The 18,387-nt window shown below is 47.5% G+C and overlaps 1 protein-coding gene across 1 annotated transcript in view; it reads right to left on the bottom strand.

Annotated features, from left to right (window-relative positions):
• Nucleotides 1-18,387, bottom strand: part of LOC144773580 (uncharacterized) — a 363,968-nt gene that overhangs the window by 249,963 nt on the left and 95,618 nt on the right. Inside the window, exon 2 of the mRNA XM_078658704.1 lies at nt 16,581-16,668. The gene's annotated coding sequence lies outside the window, so the exon portion shown is untranslated. The remainder of the gene's footprint in view (nt 1-16,580; nt 16,669-18,387) is intronic.

The raw sequence follows: 18,387 nt of genomic DNA, 5'->3' as shown, positions 1-18,387 counted from the left end.
CCTGCTTCCACCCCCCCCCCTCGGGATCCAGAGGAGCCCTCCATGGTATCTCTGGGCACAGCGCCTCGAAGCTTCCCAGCTCGGGTTATGTCCTATAAATACCACAGCCAATTAACACCTTCACTCCTCCAAACTAACCTCCAAGATAAAGTGCAATTGTGCATTCCTGAATTTTAAAAGTCATTATTATATCAAGCTGGGCTTCTATGTATGAGGGTAGTCAGGGGCCCCCACCCTTGGTGTCTGCTGGCAGAGATGGAGGGGCGAGGAGGAGATCGGCTGCTTACGTCAGCAACAGGAAAGAGGCTTCTTCTGCCCTTAAAGATATGGACACTGAAATGACAGGATTCATCTGGAGAATGCAAGGGGCAGGGACTCTCAACTAGAGCAGCTAGAGCAATGCAAGGCACAGAGGAGGAGGGGACTTCGGATGGAGCAATGCAAGGGACAGAGGAGGAGGGGACTTCAGATGGAGCAATGCAAGGGACAGAGGAGGAGGGGACTTCAGATGAAGCAATGCAAGGGACAGAGAAGGAGGGGACTTCAGATGGAGCAATGCAAGGGACAGAGGAGCAGGGGACTTCGGATGGAGCAATGCAAGGCACAGAGGAGGAGGGGACTTCAGATGGAGCAATGCAAGGGACAGAGGAGGAGGGGACTTCAGATGAAGTAATGAAAGGGACAGAGGAGCAGGGGACTTCAGATGGAGGTATACAAGGGACAGAGGAGCAGGGGACTTCAGATGGAGGTATACAAGGGACAGAGGAGCAGGGGACTTCAGATGGGGCAATGCAAGGTACAGAGGAGGAGGGGACTTCAGATGGAGGTATACAAGGGACAGAGGAGCAGGGGACTTCAGATGGAGCAATGCAAGGGACAGAGGAGGAGGGGACTTCAGATGGAGCAATGCAAGGGACAGAGGAGGAGGGGACTTCGGATGGAGCAATGCAAGGCACAGAGGAGGAGGGGACTTCAGATGGAGCAATGCAAGGGACAGAGGAGGAGGGGACTTCAGATGAAGTAATGAAAGGGACAGAGGAGCAGGGGACTTCAGATGGAGGTATACAAGGGACAGAGGAGCAGGGGACTTCAGATGGAGGTATACAAGGGACAGAGGAGCAGGGGACTTCAGATGGGGCAATGCAAGGTACAGAGGAGGAGGGGACTTCAGATGGAGGTATACAAGGGACAGAGGAGCAGGGGACTTCAGATGGAGCAATGCAAGGGACAGAGGAGGAGGGGACTTCGGATGGAGCAATGCAAGGGACAGAGGAGCAGGGGACTTCGGATGAAGCAATGCAAGGGACAGAGGAGGAGGGGACTTCGGATGGAGCAATGCAAGGGACAGAGGAGGAGGGGACTTCGGATGGAGCAATGCAAGGGACAGAGGAGGAGGGGACTTCAGATGGAGCAATGCAAGGGACAGAGGAGGAGGGGACTTCGGATGGAGCAATGCAAGGGACAGAGGAGGAGGGGACTTCGGATGGAGCAATGCAAGGGACAGAGGAGGAGGGGACTTCGGATGGAGCAATGCAAGGGACAGAGGAGGAGGGGACTTCGGATGGAGCAATGCTAGGGACAGAGGAGGAGGGGACTTCGGATGGAGCAATGCAAGGGACAGAGGAGGAGGGGACTTCGGATGGAGCAATGCAAGGGACAGAGGAGGAGGGGACTTCGGATGGAGCAATGCAAGGGACAGAGGAGGAGGGGACTTCGGATGGAGCAATACAAGGGACAGAGGAGCAGGGGACTTCGGATGGAGCAATGCAAGGGACAGAGGAGCAGGGGACTTCGGATGGAGGTATACAAGGGACAGAGGAGCAGGGGACTTCGGATGGAGCAATGCAAGGGACAGAGGAGGAGGGGACTTCGGATGGAGCAATGCAAGGGACAGAGGAGGAGGGGACTTCGGATGGAGCAATGCAAGGGACAGAGGAGGAGGGGACTTCGGATGGAGCAATGCAAGGGACAGAGGAGGAGGGGACTTCGGATGGAGCAATGCAAGGGACAGAGGAGGAGGGGACTTCGGATGGAGCAATGCAAGGGACAGAGGAGGAGGGGACTTCGGATGGAGCATTGCAAGGGACAGAGGAGGAGGGGACTTCGGATGAAGTAATGCAAGGGACAGAGGAGCAGGGGACTTCGGATGGAGCAATACAAGGGACAGAGGAGGAGGGGACTTCAGATGGAGCAATGCAAGGGACAGAGGAGGAGGGGACTTCAGATGGAGCAATGCAAGGGACAGAGGAGGAGGGGACTTCGGATGAAGTAATGCAAGGGACAGAGGAGCAGGGGACTTCGGATGGAGCAATACAAGGGACAGAGGAGGAGGGGACTTCAGATCGAGCAATACAAGGGACAGAGAAGCAGGGAACTTCAGATGGAGCAATACAAGGGACAGAGGAGTAGGGGACTTCAGATGAAGTCAGACAAGGTACAGAGATGCAGGGGACTTCAGATGGAGTCAGACAAGGGACAGAGGAGCAGGGGACTTCAGATGAAGCAATACAAGGGACAAAAGCAGGGGACTTCAGATGGAGCAATACAAAGGACAGAAGCAGGGGACTTCAGATGGAGCAATACAAGGGACAGAAGCAGGGGACTTCAGATGGAGCAATACAAGGGACAGAGAAGCAGGGGACTTCAGATGGAGGTATACAAGGGACAGAGGAGCAGGGGACTTCAGATGGAGCAATACAAGGGACAGAGGAGCAGGGGTCTTCAGATGAAGCAATACAAGGGACAGAGAAGCAGGGGACTTCAGATGAAGCAATACAAGGGACAGAGGAGCAGGGGGCTTCAGATGGAGCAATGCAAGGGACAGAGGAGCAGGGGACTTCAGATGGAGGTATACAAGGAACAGAGGAGCAGGGGACTTCAGATGGAGCAATGCAAGGGACAGAGGAGGAGGGGACTTCAGTTGGAGCAATGCAAGGGACAGAGGAGGAGGGGACTTCGGATGGAGCAATGCAAGGGACAGAGGAGGAGGGGACTTCAGATGAAGTAATGCAAGGGACAGAGGAGCAGGGGACTTCGGATGGAGCAATACAAGGGACAGAGGAGGAGGGGACTTCAGATGGAGCAATATAAGGGACAGAGAAGCAGGGGACTTCAGATCGAGCAATACAAGGGACAGAGAAGCAGGGAACTTCAGATGGAGCAATACAAGGGACAGAGGAGTAGTGGACTTCAGATGAAGTCAGACAAGGTACAGAGAAGCAGGGGACTTCAGATGGAGTCAGGCAAGGTACAGAGGAGCAGGGGACTTCACATGAAGCAATACAAGGGACAGAAGCAGGGGACTTCAGATGGAGCAATACAAGGGACAGAAGCAGGGGACTTCAGATGGAGCAATACAAGGGACAGAAGCAGGGGACTTCAGATGGAGCAATACAAGGGACAGAGAAGCAGGGGACTTCAGATGGAGGTATACAAGGGACAGAGGAGCAGGGGACTTCAGATGGAGCAATACAAGGGACAGAGGAGCAGGGGACTTCAGATGAAGCAATACAAGGGACAGAGAAGCAGGGGACTTCAGATGGAGCAATGCAAGGGACAGAGGAGGAGGGGACTTCAGATGGAGCAATGCAAGGGACAGAGGAGGAGGGGACTTCAGATGGAGCAATGCAAGGGACAGAGGAGGAGGGGACTTCGGATGGAGCAATGCAAGGGACAGAGGAGGAGGGGACTTCAGATGGAGCAATGCAAGGGACAGAGGAGGAGGGGACTTCAGATGGAGCAATGCAAGGGACAGAGGAGGAGGGGACTTCGGATGGAGCAATGCAAGGGACAGAGGAGGAGGGGACTTCAGATGGAGCAATGCAAGGGACAGAGGAGGAGGGGACTTCAGATGGAGCAATGCAAGGGACAGAGGAGGAGGGGACTTCGGATGGAGCAATGCAAGGGACAGAGGAGGAGGGGACTTCAGATGGAGCAATGCAAGGGACAGAGGAGGAGGGGACTTCAGATGGAGCAATGCAAGGGACAGAGGAGGAGGGGACTTCAGATGAAGTAATGCAAGGGACAGAGGAGCAGGGGACTTCGGATGGAGCAATACAAGGGACAGAGGAGGAGGGGACTTCAGATGGAGCAATGCAAGGGACAGAGGAGGAGGGGACTTCAGATGGAGCAATGCAAGGGACAGAGGAGGGGGGGACTTCAGATGAAGTAATGCAAGGGACAGAGGAGCAGGGGACTTCGGATGGAGCAATACAAGGGACAGAGGAGGAGGGGACTTCAGATGGAGCAATATAAGGGACAGAGAAGCAGGGGACTTCAGATCGAGCAATACAAGGGACAGAGAAGCAGGGAACTTCAGATAGAGCAATACAAGGGACAGAGGAGTAGGGGACTTCAGATGAAGTCAGACAAGGTACAGAGAAGCAGGGGACTTCAGATGGAGTCAGACAAGGGACAGAGGAGCAGGGGACTTCAGATGAAGCAATACAAGGGACAGAAGCAGGGGACTTCAGATGGAGCAATACAAGGGACAGAAGCAGGGGACTTCGGATGGAGCAATACAAGGGACAGAAGCAGGGGACTTCAGATGGAGCAATACAAGGGACAGAGAAGCAGGGGACTTCAGATGGAGGTATACAAGGGACAGAGGAGCAGGGGACTTCAGATGGAGCAATACAAGGGACAGAGGAGCAGGGGACTTCAGATGAGGCAATACAAGGGACAGAGAAGCAGGGGACTTCAGATGAAGCAATACAAGGGACAGAGGAGCAGGGGGCTTCAGATGGAGCAATACAAGGGACAGAGGAGCAGGGGACTTCAGATGGAGGTATACAAGGGACAGAGGAGCAGGGGACTTCAGATGGAGCAATACAAGGGACAGAGGAGGAGGGGACTTCAGATGGAGCAATGCAAGGGACAGAGGAGGAGGGGACTTCAGATGGAGCAATGCAAGGGACAGAGGAGGAGGGGACTTCAGATGAAGTAATGCAAGGGACAGAGGAGCAGGGGACTTCGGATGGAGCAATACAAGGGACAGAGGAGGAGGGGACTTCAGATGGAGCAATATAAGGGACAGAGAAGCAGGGGACTTCAGATCGAGCAATACAAGGGACAGAGAAGCAGGGAACTTCAGATGGAGCAATACAAGGGACAGAGGAGTAGTGGACATCAGATGAAGTCAGACAAGGTACAGAGAAGCAGGGGACTTCAGATGGAGTCAGACAAGGGACAGAGGAGCAGGGGACTTCAGATGAAGCAATACAAGGGACAGAAGCAGGGGACTTCAGATGGAGCAATACAAGGGACAGAAGCAGGGGACTTCAGATGGAGCAATACAAGGGACAGAAGCAGGGGACTTCAGATGGAGCAATGCAAGGGACAGAGAAGCAGGGGACTTCAGATGGAGGTATACAAGGGACAGAGGAGCAGGGGACTTCAGATGGAGCAATACAAGGGACAGAGGAGCAGGGGACTTCAGATGAAGCAATACAAGGGACAGAGGAGCAGGGGACTTCAGATGGAGCAATACAAGGGACAGAGGCGCAGGGGACTTCAGATGGAGGTATACAAGGGACAGAGGAGCAGGGGACTTCAGATGGAGCAATACAAGGGACAGAGGGGCAGGAGACTTCAGATGGAGCAATACAAGGGACAGAGGAGTAGTGGACATCAGATGAAGTCAGACAAGGTACAGAGAAGCAGGGGACTTCAGATGGAGTCAGACAAGGGACAGAGGAGCAGGGGACTTCAGATGAAGCAATACAAGGGACAGAAGCAGGGGACTTCAGATGGAGCAATACAAGGGACAGAGAAGCAGGGGACTTCAGATCGAGCAATACAAGGGACAGAGAGGCAGGGGACTTCAGATGGGGCAATACAAGGGACAGAGGAGTAGGGGACTTCAGATGAAGTCAGACAAGGTACAGAGAAGCAGGGGACTTCAGATGGAGTCAGACAAGGGACAGAGGAGCAGGGGACTTCAGATGGAGCAATACAAGGGACAGAGGGGCAGGGGACTTCAGATGGAGCAATACAAGGGACAGAGGAGAAGGGGACCTCAGATGGAGTCATACAGTAGGGACAGTGGACCTTTGCTGGTGTCTTACACGTGGACACAGCCAGAGCAGGCCTGTGCTCCAGTAGCACATTGGTGCACAGCGACAGACCTCTGCAGGGTGAATGGAGAGGGACAATGCGTTAGACCGTCTTCTGCTCGTAATGGATGGGACTGAGGAAGGCGGGGCACCTGGAATAACACAAGAGGACACAGGTGGGGTAGATTTATGCTGGAGTGAACCACTAGAGTCAGCAACACTCCTGATGGCTTAATGCAAAGGGCACAGAGATAAGGGGGTAGAGTAATTTCTGGACTATAGGGAGAGTAGACCTTCACTGGAGTAAACCATGGGAGACTTCTGCTAGGGTAATACCGGAGGAGACACTGGGACAACTTCTGCCAGGGTAATATGCACTTCTCAATCACGTCTGCAGCGCCACATCCGTTTGTTAGGTTCCATTATCAGCATTTGTATAACGTACATCTACATTAATACGACATGGAAGCCCTATTGGCAGCCGGGGGTGTAACTACAGTTACGGGGTTTCACTGCAGAGTTGTGGTGCGGTCTGCACCGAAGATGCTGTGTCCAATGCGTGGGGTGTAGTTTGGCCACTGGGTTCGAGGTTACACCAAGTACTCAAGGCAGTCGAGTAGACTCATCCAGGGCACGAGTCGGGGTACACAGCGTCCACCCACTATTTTCACAGGGTGGACGCCGTCCCCCCTGCCAAGAAGTAGGGCCCCACAGAAATATGTTGAACTTATCCCAGTGTCATTTTCAGTCACCGGGACATGTTCAGCTGCTCCTGCAAGTTGTCTGCTTTTCATTCTCAGCAGCAACGGGCAGGCAGTTAGGATTTTTTTTTTTTACACCTCCAGCTGTGCCAAAGATAAAGGCAGAAGTGAAGGGGCCATCAGGCCTCCTTTTGATTGAGTATTGGACAGGAGGCGGACTGGAACCTCTCAATTAAATGCAAATGCACAGGAAAGGAAACAAAAGCACACAGCTTGTTATCTCTTCACACATACTTAAGAGATGCATGTTTTTACTTTTTTCAGTCCCTGTATACAAGTGCACGCACTGTAAGACTGTCAGATGGGATTGTCTGACCCAGTATTTACACAAATAACAATATAAGCTCCTTCCTCCATACCACCGGGACCCAATACTGTGGTGCAAAGACCAGGGATAGAGGTAGCCCTGGAAACTATTGATTCTCACCGCGCACAGCAGCCGCTGTGCGAATGCACTCCAGTCCCGCCTCTCACATATATCCAAACAAAGAGGCGTGTGTGCTCAAAATAAACTTTTATTCATTTGGTTCCAGCATGTCAGCGGACGCATGAAACACCCAACGCGTTTCGGCGAAAAACACTCGCCTTGGTACCGTCCCAAGAGGCTCGTGAACTCCAGGCACCACCCCTTTTTAAGAGACTACAGATCGTAAATACCGGTTTGGTATGTACCACGAGAATCTTCTTCTGAGGTATTCAGGGCCAGACAGATTAAGAGCTGCGTGAGCTGTACAAAGCGCTTTGAAGGTGGCCCTCTTTTCAACCGGGAGCCAATGTAGCAGATTCATGCTAAGACGGCCCATTCATGCTGAGTGGCCCTTGCTGCAGCGAGCCCATGCAGTCATCACTGTGGGATCACTGTGAGGTGTAAGGTGCACCGAGAGTCCACCCCGGTGTGAGACGCAGAGTAGGCGAGACATACTCAGGCTTTGAATCCCACATATGGTTCACCTACAAGTAAGGTAGTCCAGTGGGTTTTTCCCAAAAGGAAGATCTCAAAACTGCTCAGTTGGACCAATGCCCCAGTAGTGAACATCAAAACTGGGGGCAGAATACCAGATAGAGACTTGCAACCTGAACACAAGAGGCGAGAGCCCCCCCCCCCCCCCACACACACACACCCTATCTAGAGCAATGCATGCGGGCGGGGGTGGAGAGATGGTGGGTGTTGTAATGTAGAGAAGAAGACACCCCTCTTGAGTCCAGATAGAAGTGAAAGCGAGACAGCCATCCAGGACAACAGGTGAACCTCAAGAGAATGCATGAGAAACAGAACACACTTTAAATAATACACACAATCCCTTGTGTGTCCCCTGCCTCCCCACCCCTGTGTGCAGTGCGCTTCTCGCTTACCGGGGTGGTGAAACATATGGAGTACAGACTGAACACCCCACGTACAGACAGTCTGGACATTAGACAGCTGCAGCTCGGACACTGACCTGTGGGCCTGCTATGCCATGCAACTCTGACACGCCGGACCTTGCCCGCGCCTGTACTTATTTGTATACCCTGCGTAGCGAGCACTTAGGGACTCTAGTTGTATCGAAGTGTCACATTATCGCTAAACCTTCAATAAATAAATATTGCAAAAATAATAATGATACACACAAAACAACATCTCTTTCAACAAAAAAACTAAACAAAAGCAGAACAAATGTGAATTGACCTTTGAGAATACAAAACAAAATCAATACATCACATATTATTTCAGTTTGACTGGTGGATTGCCATGCTCCCCTATCTTTCAACAAGACAGCCCTGCGAGAAGCAGGCACCACTAACACAGGATCCGAAAAACTCGAATCACCCTCTTCAACTCTGTAAGATTTTTAAATTAAAACCAATTCACAATAAGTTCCTTTGTTTTGCACATATAAATTGTTACATTCTCTGCTTTTTGTTAGTGGTACTAATTGTTAATTAAAGATGCTCTTTACTTATTTCCAGTCTATTATTTACTGCTTTTTGATACGCTGTCTTTAATTGTGGGTTTATGAGTGGATAAAAGGTGGATTAAAGAATCGTTGTGGTGTCACAATTCCATTTTCTATGGATAACTGAAGATATTTGTTAAAAAGGGATAATTGATTGGATCACGTTTCTAACTGGTGGCCATCCATTGACCAAAAATGTTGTAACTTCCTTTAAAACAGTATCATGATCAATAATAATAAGACCTCAACCACTCATCTTCACAAATGTATCCTACAGTGAAAACAGAGGCTTCTACAGCAGACACGACACACGCAACATCAGAATCATCATTCACGTCTGCACAATCGGCTAATGGTAAATGTGAGAGGCAATCTACCCAGACGTTACCACCTGAGATATATTTAATATCAAAGTATAATTCCTGTAAACTAGACAATACCCTCACAAGCCTCGAAGAAGCAAAATAAAGGCAATTACGGCTTATTAAATACAAAAGAGGTGCATGATTGGTAATGAGATCAGAGCAATTGCCCCAAAGGTACGCTTTTACGTTTTCCATGGACAATGGCCAAAAGCCTCCTTTTCTATAGTGCTTAAATTTTTTCTGGAACCTTTAAGTGTGCATGAAATGAAAGCAATAGTGTGTTTCTTGCCTTTGATGCCATTGTGTTAACACAGCCCCTAAACCAAAAGAGTTTGCATCAAACATTGCAAAACAGTTACCTTCACCATTAAAATGTTGTGCAGCAGGTGCCGACATAATCATGTTCTTAACATTGTGAATGGTATCATCCTGTTTTTAGTCCATAAAAATGACTCTTTCTTGCATACAAGCCATCTTGGGGTTCCAATTGAAATGGCCTACAGTTATACGAATCTGGTGTAATGTTCGACAAGGCCCAAAAATGAGCTTAGAGAAGTTTTACCAGCAGGTGGTGGTGCATTTTTGATGGTCTCAAAGCAACATGCACAACAAATACAGCACTCTCTAATACAACACAACAATCGGGAAACACAGGGCACTGGTGGACAATGGGACAACCTGGGGTGGGAGGGGTGAGGATGCCGGCAGTGTCGTCATGCTTACAACCACACTTGTATTACACATTACAGAAGGAGTCTACCGCTGTTTAGCGTGCACCCACTTGTTCTCCATACTACTGTGTGGAGTTGGAGGGCAAGGATAATTTTGCACTAAGGCCCTCAAACCACCCAGCAGCCGGCACAGGTCACACACAGATAGTGCAAATGATACTCATTCAACCCTTTATTCTATACCGTGCCTAGTAAAGGCACAAACTACTGCCAACTGCTATGAGAGTGTGTTACAAGTGGGTACACGCCTGCTCAGGGACTAGCACAGCCCACACAGGCCACAAAAGTCCTCACCAGACCAGTGTTTCCTACACTATGGGTCGTGAGCCAATTTGTTATGGGTTGTGAAATCCAAGCAATAACTAAACATGCCTTTAAATTCTGTATTTATCTTGTCACATTTACTGCTTCAAAGACAGAGGTCAAATGTCAGGCCAGGTCTTCTGACAAACTGCCTCTTATGTTTTTTTATCGTGGGGAATATAGTTTTATCAGCAAAACAGTATGTCTGAGCAAAGTTTGTTGCCATTTCAATACGAAACGTGCTGTTTGTAAACAACAGTGTGCTATCACACAATGCTTTTGTTACATTAAATAAAACGCCTGCCTCATGTCCACTAAAGATAGGTGGGTCGCAAAAGTTTGTTGTTCTGAAAATTGGGTTATGGTTCTAAAACATATGGGCGCCCTGAAGCATTAACTCATGACCTCCAAATCTCTGACCCTTAGGCTAAGCCAGCCAGTCCAGGCCTAAGGTGGACTGCAGGCCAGCCCCTCTAACTATCTAAAATCAAGTCAATACTCCTAAAATCAACCAAGGTGATAACGAGCGAGAGACGTGCGCCTCTTGCCTTAATAGGGTGAACTGCTCAGCAAAAGCTGTCCAGAAAGCACCAACTGCAGCTCCATGTCACAAGGAGGCGCTCTACGGCCGTCGATTCCTGCCAATGCTGGACTGGCTGTACCGGGCATCAGGCATCTCTCCCTGGGAGGCTGGAAGGGTGATGGCCACTTTTGTTAACGGGGGCTTCTTTTGTAGAAGTGCATCATTTCTGAAAGCACTGCAAAGTTCCTTTTATATCCAGCAGTTTTCAGGCAACAATAAAAGTGCCACGATAACTCCATTGATTACTGTTTCTGCAAGAGAGAGATGGGAATTTTGTCCAGTGGCAGTTTTGACTCGTCTAAGGTAGCGCAGAGGGTTAATATGCCTGCTGCAAAGAACGTCTACTATGCAGATCACAGAACAGTATTTTATTTGCATAGCTCAGTGATTTACCACTTTTGTCACAGAGTACTTTTTAGGTCTCATGACCTATCAATGCGCATGCGCATTGAGCGGAGCGAGACTATAGGGCTTTAAACAGACTTTAACTAACTGGCGATTTGGTGCTGTGCTCGTGCGCTTTTAGGTCAATGCGCAAGCGCATTGACCTAAAATGCGAGTGCACAGCATCAAATTGTCAGCCATCTGTTGCCCAGCTTGGTGCCGCTCCACCCCCTGCGGCATCAAAGGCTTTAACGGCCGGCCGTGCTTTCAGTTTCACGGCTGGCCGGCCGGCCGCGCGAAGTGCATTTCAAAGGCCGCTCTCTCTGCTCCGCCCCCTGCTGCGGCCGAGACGCATTTCTCCTCCCTCCTCCCCGCTCCTCATGCACCCTCAGTGGGCTGAAGAATAAAGATTGCCACATTATTTTCGCCGGTCTGTTTTTCCAGTATAGATATATATATAGCTTTCCAGAATGAAACAAAGAGCGGGGACTGAAGAATAACTGTTCTCAGCATCTTTTGGAAAAATGCTTCCCGAAAACATGCACTTCTATAACCTCAACATTTTTAAGCAAATTCCTCAACAACAGCGATGATTCCTAATCCTCCCATTGGTTTAAAAAAAAAAACTCTGCGCACACATTTACTCGATGTTCCGCTTGGTTCTGAGATTCACAGCCCTCTTGCAGTTGGCATGTTCACAGCCCGAGCTGTACGCCTGTCAGGACTAAGTCAGTGATGGCTTCCGATAGACAACGCTGCTCAGCGCGTCCTTCTTAACACGTCATTTGATGTGCACTTCTGTAAAACTGATGTTATGTCTTAGATACCATTTGGCAAATGTCTCGGCGTAGTGCCACCGAATCAGCAATTCCGATGCCACGAGCAATTGAAGTTCCTGTTGCGTTACTTACTATCAGCAGTATTAATGCCCCATTTTAAATTCCGATGCCACGAGCAGTTGAAGTTCCTGTTGCGTTACTTACTATCACCAGTATTAATGGCCCATTTTAAAGGCTTTCACGGCCGGCCAGCCGGCCGTGTGAAGTGCACTTCAAAGGCCGCTCTCCCTGCTCCGCCCCCTGCTGCGGCCGAGACGCATTTCTCCTCCCCCCTCCCCACAGCAATGCCCTCCGTCTTGTTCTATTAGGCCGTTCTCTTGTCACATTCATTCAGACAGTCTCCTCATTTCCTCTTACCCAATAATTTTACTTCCGTGTACCGAACTTCTGCCGGTCTGAATGTTTGTAGATTATTTTGCATTGAGTTTGCAAAAAGGGCAAAAGAAGGTAGAACAGCTACTCGTTACGTTGCAAGGGAGGTATGGGCATTCAGTTTGTTTCTAATTCTAACAGTACTTTCAATTTTTCTGATCTCTGTTTTGTACAGTTGATCGTTTCGACTTTTGGTGTCAGACTTTTGTTGTGTTTGGCATGGGATGCCTTTTTCACTAAGTCACATACTACAGGGAAGAGCAGCATAGTTCATTTTGGTGTGTAGCATTATATTATGTAGGAGTTCCAAAATCAGCAACAATAATACGTCGTGTTAATCTGTTAGCTTTATTCCATTTATGCAACTGATAGATCCCACCTTGCAGCAGTGACTCCATTCAGCTGGTCGCTTCTGTGAGTGTTTCTGTAAACAAGCTTGAGAATGGCAGAGCTATGAAGATTTCTGTTCATACCGTGGTGCTGAAATAAACACTTTTTTAGCCAGCGCGGTATTTAAAGGCGGTAACGTTCGAGACCTCCGCACTTATGTATTCTCCTGACTTAAGTCTAGATGTTCATCGGAGGAGTCCAAGAATCTATTTAGAAGCTGATGCTTTCACTTGTGTATGCTGAGCTATGTGTAAGTCTCCAGTGCTCAGTGTGCAGCAGTCCATCCATGTAGGAGTAGGGCAGGGTCGGGCTGGGACAGAAAATAGGCCTTGCCACCTAAATAACAAGCATTTGCAATGCAATATGTCTCGCATTACTGATAGTTTTAGCTATTGGCGTTGCAAATAATAATTACGTTATTACACATACATTATTATTTTTGTTTTATTAAGTCAATTTTAAATTTTGTAATTTTAATTCATTGATTATCTCTGTGATTTACTTACTGTCTGATTTTGGACATTTGTGACTTAGCGCTTGCATTAGGCTGGAATTATTTTTTTTTACACCAACAACTGTACTAAGCCTGTGTTTTGTATTTTTAGTTGTTTTTACTATTAAATCTCCAAAATAAACGTGCCTGTTAGTGGGCTCGTTTATGGATTCTTTTATGATTGATCTCAGTTCACTTTCTGCTGTTTGTGGGTCACTCAAGACATCTACAATAGCTTGTGCGGTTGTTTTGACAGTGCTTGTGAAAGGGTATAATGGTCTCTCACGTCCTCTGCTCCACCCATCACATATTTATAGATCAGTCGTATTTCCCCTCTCTCCTGTGAACTTGTCCGTCACGCGGCTTTTAAATGACTCGCATTTACTTATTCCTCTTTGCTATGGAGTATATAAATTTTATTTTAATGTTTCCATCATTTCGCCTTTATTAATTGAGTGTCTCTCTATGTGTGTGTGTGTGTGTGTGTGAGTATATATATATATATATATATGTATGTATGTATGTGTATCCATAGAGAATTCCGTGTTTGGTTTGCTATTCTGTTTTGTTTATGCCGCTGATGTTTGTGTTTCTTTCCTCCGGTAATGTATTCATGACTGTTAGATATTTACATGTCTTTCTTATGGCTGTCCTGTTCATTTTCTATGGTGTGTATACATGAGGTATTTAACTGTCATACCCATATTGACTCTTTGTTCTACGATGTTATACCTCTGGAATATTTAATGTTTCGATTCTGCAGCATTCTTGTACTTTATTTAATGTCTTGGGATGCTGGCCTCTTTAACATCTCCCATTTACTACTACTTTTGTTTGTTTTTGATCATTCTCTCTTATCTCGCTTCCACCTTCAGTGTTTTTTCCCCTCCGATATTTTAATGTCTCTCTCGCAGGTCTCCCCCTTCCCCCTTTCACTGCGTTTATGACCTTAAGATATTAGACTTTCCCCTCCCAAATTCCTCTCCTGTGCTGTTTTTAGCTAGAGATCGGTCTATCTCCTATCTTTTACTATTTTTTTTGTGTACTTTTTTTGTTGGAATATATTAATTTCTTGCTCCGGTCTCTCCACACTTTATACTATGTTTGTAACCCTTTGACAATTTAATGTAGCACTCCAAATGTCCGTTTTATCCCTTTGCTACTGGTCTCTGTCTGGCACTTTAAATACTCTCTCCCCTCTCACCTATGCAGCGCGCATGCTCTGCATTGGAGGACCTTTAGCCGCCGCTCTTTTCTTTTTGGAAGCACATACTCATGCTTGTGGCGGCATCCACCTTGCGGGAGCGAGCAGGGGCGTGCCACACGCACGAGTATGTGCTTCCAAAAAGAGCAGACCGTGCACGCATACACCACTTCCGGGCCAGCAAACATACGTCGATAAAATGGTTCTCACTCTCTCCTCCTCTATCCCTCTCCCTGCTCTCCTCTCTCTCTCTCCCTCTCTCACTCCACTCCCTCTCCTCTCCCTCCTTCCCTATCGTCCTCCCTCTCTCTCCCTCCCCTCACTCTCTCACTCTCCCTCTCTCCGTCTACCTCTCTCACTTTCCCTCACTTCCCTCTCCCTCTCTCCTCTCTCACCCTCTCCCTCTCTCCTCTCTCCTCTCCCCTCTCTCCTCTCACCCTCTCTCTCCTCTCTCCCCCTCTCTCCCCCCTCTCTCCTCTCTCCCTCTCTTTACCTTTCCCCTGCTCTCCTTTTTCTCCATCTCCCCCTCTGCCTGCTCTCCTCTCTCTCTCCCTCCCCTCTCTCTCCCCTCAGTCCTTCGCTCTCGTCCTCCCAATCTCTTCATAACCTCCCTCTACCCTCTCTCCCTTTCCCTCACTTCCCTCTTCCTCTCTCCCTTTCCCTCTCTTCTCTCTCCTCTCTCCCCGTCTCAGTCTCTCTCCCCCTCTCTCTCTCCTCTCTCTCCTCTCTCCCTCTCTTTACCCTCTCGCTCTCCCTGCTCTCCTTTTTCTCCCTCTCCCCATCTCCCACTCAGCATCACTCAGCACCACCACAGCACCACTCAGCACCACCACTCAGCACCACCACAGCACAACTCAGCACAACTCAGCACCACCACAACATCAGTCAGCACCACCACAGCATCAGTCAGCACCACCACAGCACCACTCAGCACCACCACAGCACCACCACAGCACCACCACAGCATCACTCAGCACCACCACAGCATCACTGGTTCAAATATGTTCTTTCAATGTTTCAAGCTGTTTTCAAGCTTTATTACAAATCACAAAAAAATGTTAATATTTCACTTCTGTTCTTGAATTTTCGTCACAATAAAAAACACTGAACATAATCTTCACAAAAGTTAATTACAAAAGTTTAAGCTATTGCCATTACAAATTAAATACATTATTTAAGTATTCATTATTTAAATAAATCAAAAGCATTGTTATTTGTAATATCAATACATCTAAGTCACGTAAATACAAAACATGTTGCATTACAAATGCTATAGGTCTCACATTTGCGAAAGTTATAACTATTGGCATTGTAAATGACAAAGCTATTAATTTAGCTATTTTAAAAAACAAAACAAATAAAAAAAATGTCATTTATAAGACCAATAGCTCAAACTTTCCTAATGCGAGACCTATTGCATTTCCAATGATTGTTATTACTGTGCAGTTCATAAGTTACAATCAGTATCTAGGTTAGAAAGTTATGTTTTCCCCCAGTCTTTCATTATACTAATTTTGATAAAAAAGAGTTTGGGTAGAAATACATTCTTATTAGTAAAGTCAACCCTAACCACTGTGTTATGTTCTGAATCACGAGTTTGTGCTTCTCCAGACCAAGCACTCTTAAACAATGCTGCCCAGTATGGAGGAAGTGAATCCTACACCTTGTAGTCCCCTATGGCTTATGTCACATTTTCTATACACTGATTACACATGTATGAATCATTGTCTCTCTATGTGTGTGTGTTGTAAAAGGCTCCGACACCCTACACCTGTATGAGAGGTGCTATAAAACAAATGAAATACATGTGAGAGAGGGGCTATAGAGAGAGATGAGAGACACAGTTGGAGGTGATGGTGAGGAAATCATTGAAGAACCCCAATAAAGATCGCTGTATCCTGATGCACTGTAAGGTCATCATTTACTAAGATTTAAAAAGTAATACAATTGTAGATATATATACACACACACACACACACACACACACACACAATGGAAAATGTGTTGTAGAATGCACCATTTTTGCCCTTTTTCCCCACCCCCTTCCCAAGCCCCCTTGTAGTGGTCAGGCTCACTTGCTATGCCTGGTCTGATAATATTTGCCAGGGTTGCTTTGGGTTCCCAGACCAGTCCTGATCCCTGTTCATAAATACAAGAGAGGCGCTCACCACACGAGGAGGGGCTCACAGCATGGCAGTCTCAAGCACGTCCCCAGGGCTCAGGCACATGGATCCAATCAGACGTCCGCAGCCAGACCTGTGACAAATGAGAAATGTGTGTTAGAGGCAGCCAGACACTGTACTGACGCAAGCAGACATTTCTATTGTATGTGCCCTCCTTGCGCCTTGTGTGCCTCTGGGGTGACCAACGCTAAATGTGGCCGGCTTACCCAGTCTTGTCTGCTCAGGGGGTTTTATATTGTATTAATGTGTCATCTGACTGCCGCGTCACAGCGCTCCGATACACGATTGGGGAATAATCCTTTTCTATTTAAAGAATAATGTATTGAAACAAAGGACATTTACGATAGCTTTAACACCTTGACCGCGGCACCGATTCCGCCCCTGTGCTGGACATTCCAGAACAGGGCGCGGTCGTGACGGAACCGTTCCGTCATCAGCACAGCTCAGCCGTGACTGATGACGGAACGGTTCCGTCACCAGCATCGAAGGGGTTAAAGAACATTCTAACCTGAATGGGATAAAAAAAACAATCTGTCACAATCTTCTATATTACAAACTTTAAATCATAAAAAATTAACCCATCTTGACAAAATGAGAGCCCTAATTATCACCATCTAATGAATAAATGAGTAGGTTTGCTGCAAATCGATGGGAAAATCTGGCCAAAGCTAGCTGTCAACACCCGTGACCTAGCCAACGCACCACTCCAAGCCCACTGAGACAGCAGCCACCACTCCAAGCTAGAATAACAAGCACTGATAAAGCCAATAGTTCTCGCAGTTGAGAGAGGTACTGGTGTTTGGTTTTTTGCCTTTTTCTACAGTAGTTTAGGTGTATAGTTAGTGTAACGGAGGTAGTCCGGTATCATTAGCATAATGTGGTCATGTTTCTTAGGACTTGCTGTCACGAACTGATGGTAGTCCTCCATTTTTAGGTCGAGCTTAGCAGCAGCATGCATGCGCTGGTCGCTCTGGGAGGCATGATGTATTAGGGTATGCACTAGCTGCCCCGCCCACATTTGTCATTGGCTTTGTGTCAGTGCCCTTCTTTATTGGTGGCTTCTGATTTGTAAAAAGGCTGGTTAGTACCGCCTTGTCTGCATTTGTTAACGCCCATAACGTCTGGACCTTTTACTTGGCTTGCTACACAGTCGGCTTTTTCTAGTGGGTGAGCACAATTTTGTTTTAGGACACTGATGGGGATAATGGCGGCTACTTTTTGTTGTTTTTGTATTTGCATGCTGAGCACGGTGCCCACTTCAAGGACACCGCGCTGTTTATTATTATTATTATTAAATACTGAGCACGGTGCCCGCTTCAGGGACACAGCGCTCGGTTTCAAAAAACTGTTTTTTCACTTTTATACTGAGTGCTGCGCCCACTTCAGGGACACCGCGCTCGGGTTCATTATTTTTTTTTTTTTTTACTTTTGTAATGAGCATGGTGCCCACTACAGGGACACTGAGCTCATTCTTTTTCAACTTTAATGAGCGGGGCGCCCGCTTTACGGACACTGCGCTCCGCAATACAATAGGTATTGCTTTTGAAAAAGATTGAACAATTGGTATTAAAAATGACAATGCATTTTAATTTTTTTATAAAACTCATTGCCATTTACAATGCCATTAGCTCAAAAACTCTCAATTGCAGGACCTATTGCATTGTAAATGCTTGTTTTAGCCTGCCATACTTAATTTCGTAAGCTTTACAACAGTGGAACAATGGTGCCACATTTTGTACAGGAAGCATCGAATAATGTTGCTTGATAAGCAAAAGAAAAACATAAAATTAAC

Source organism: Lissotriton helveticus, chromosome 8 (assembly GCF_964261635.1).
Source record: "Lissotriton helveticus chromosome 8, aLisHel1.1, whole genome shotgun sequence".
Classification (NCBI taxonomy): domain Eukaryota; kingdom Metazoa; phylum Chordata; class Amphibia; order Caudata; family Salamandridae; genus Lissotriton; species Lissotriton helveticus.
The sequence above is the reverse complement of the archived record's forward strand: the minus strand, read 5'-3'. Positions and strand labels throughout refer to the sequence as shown.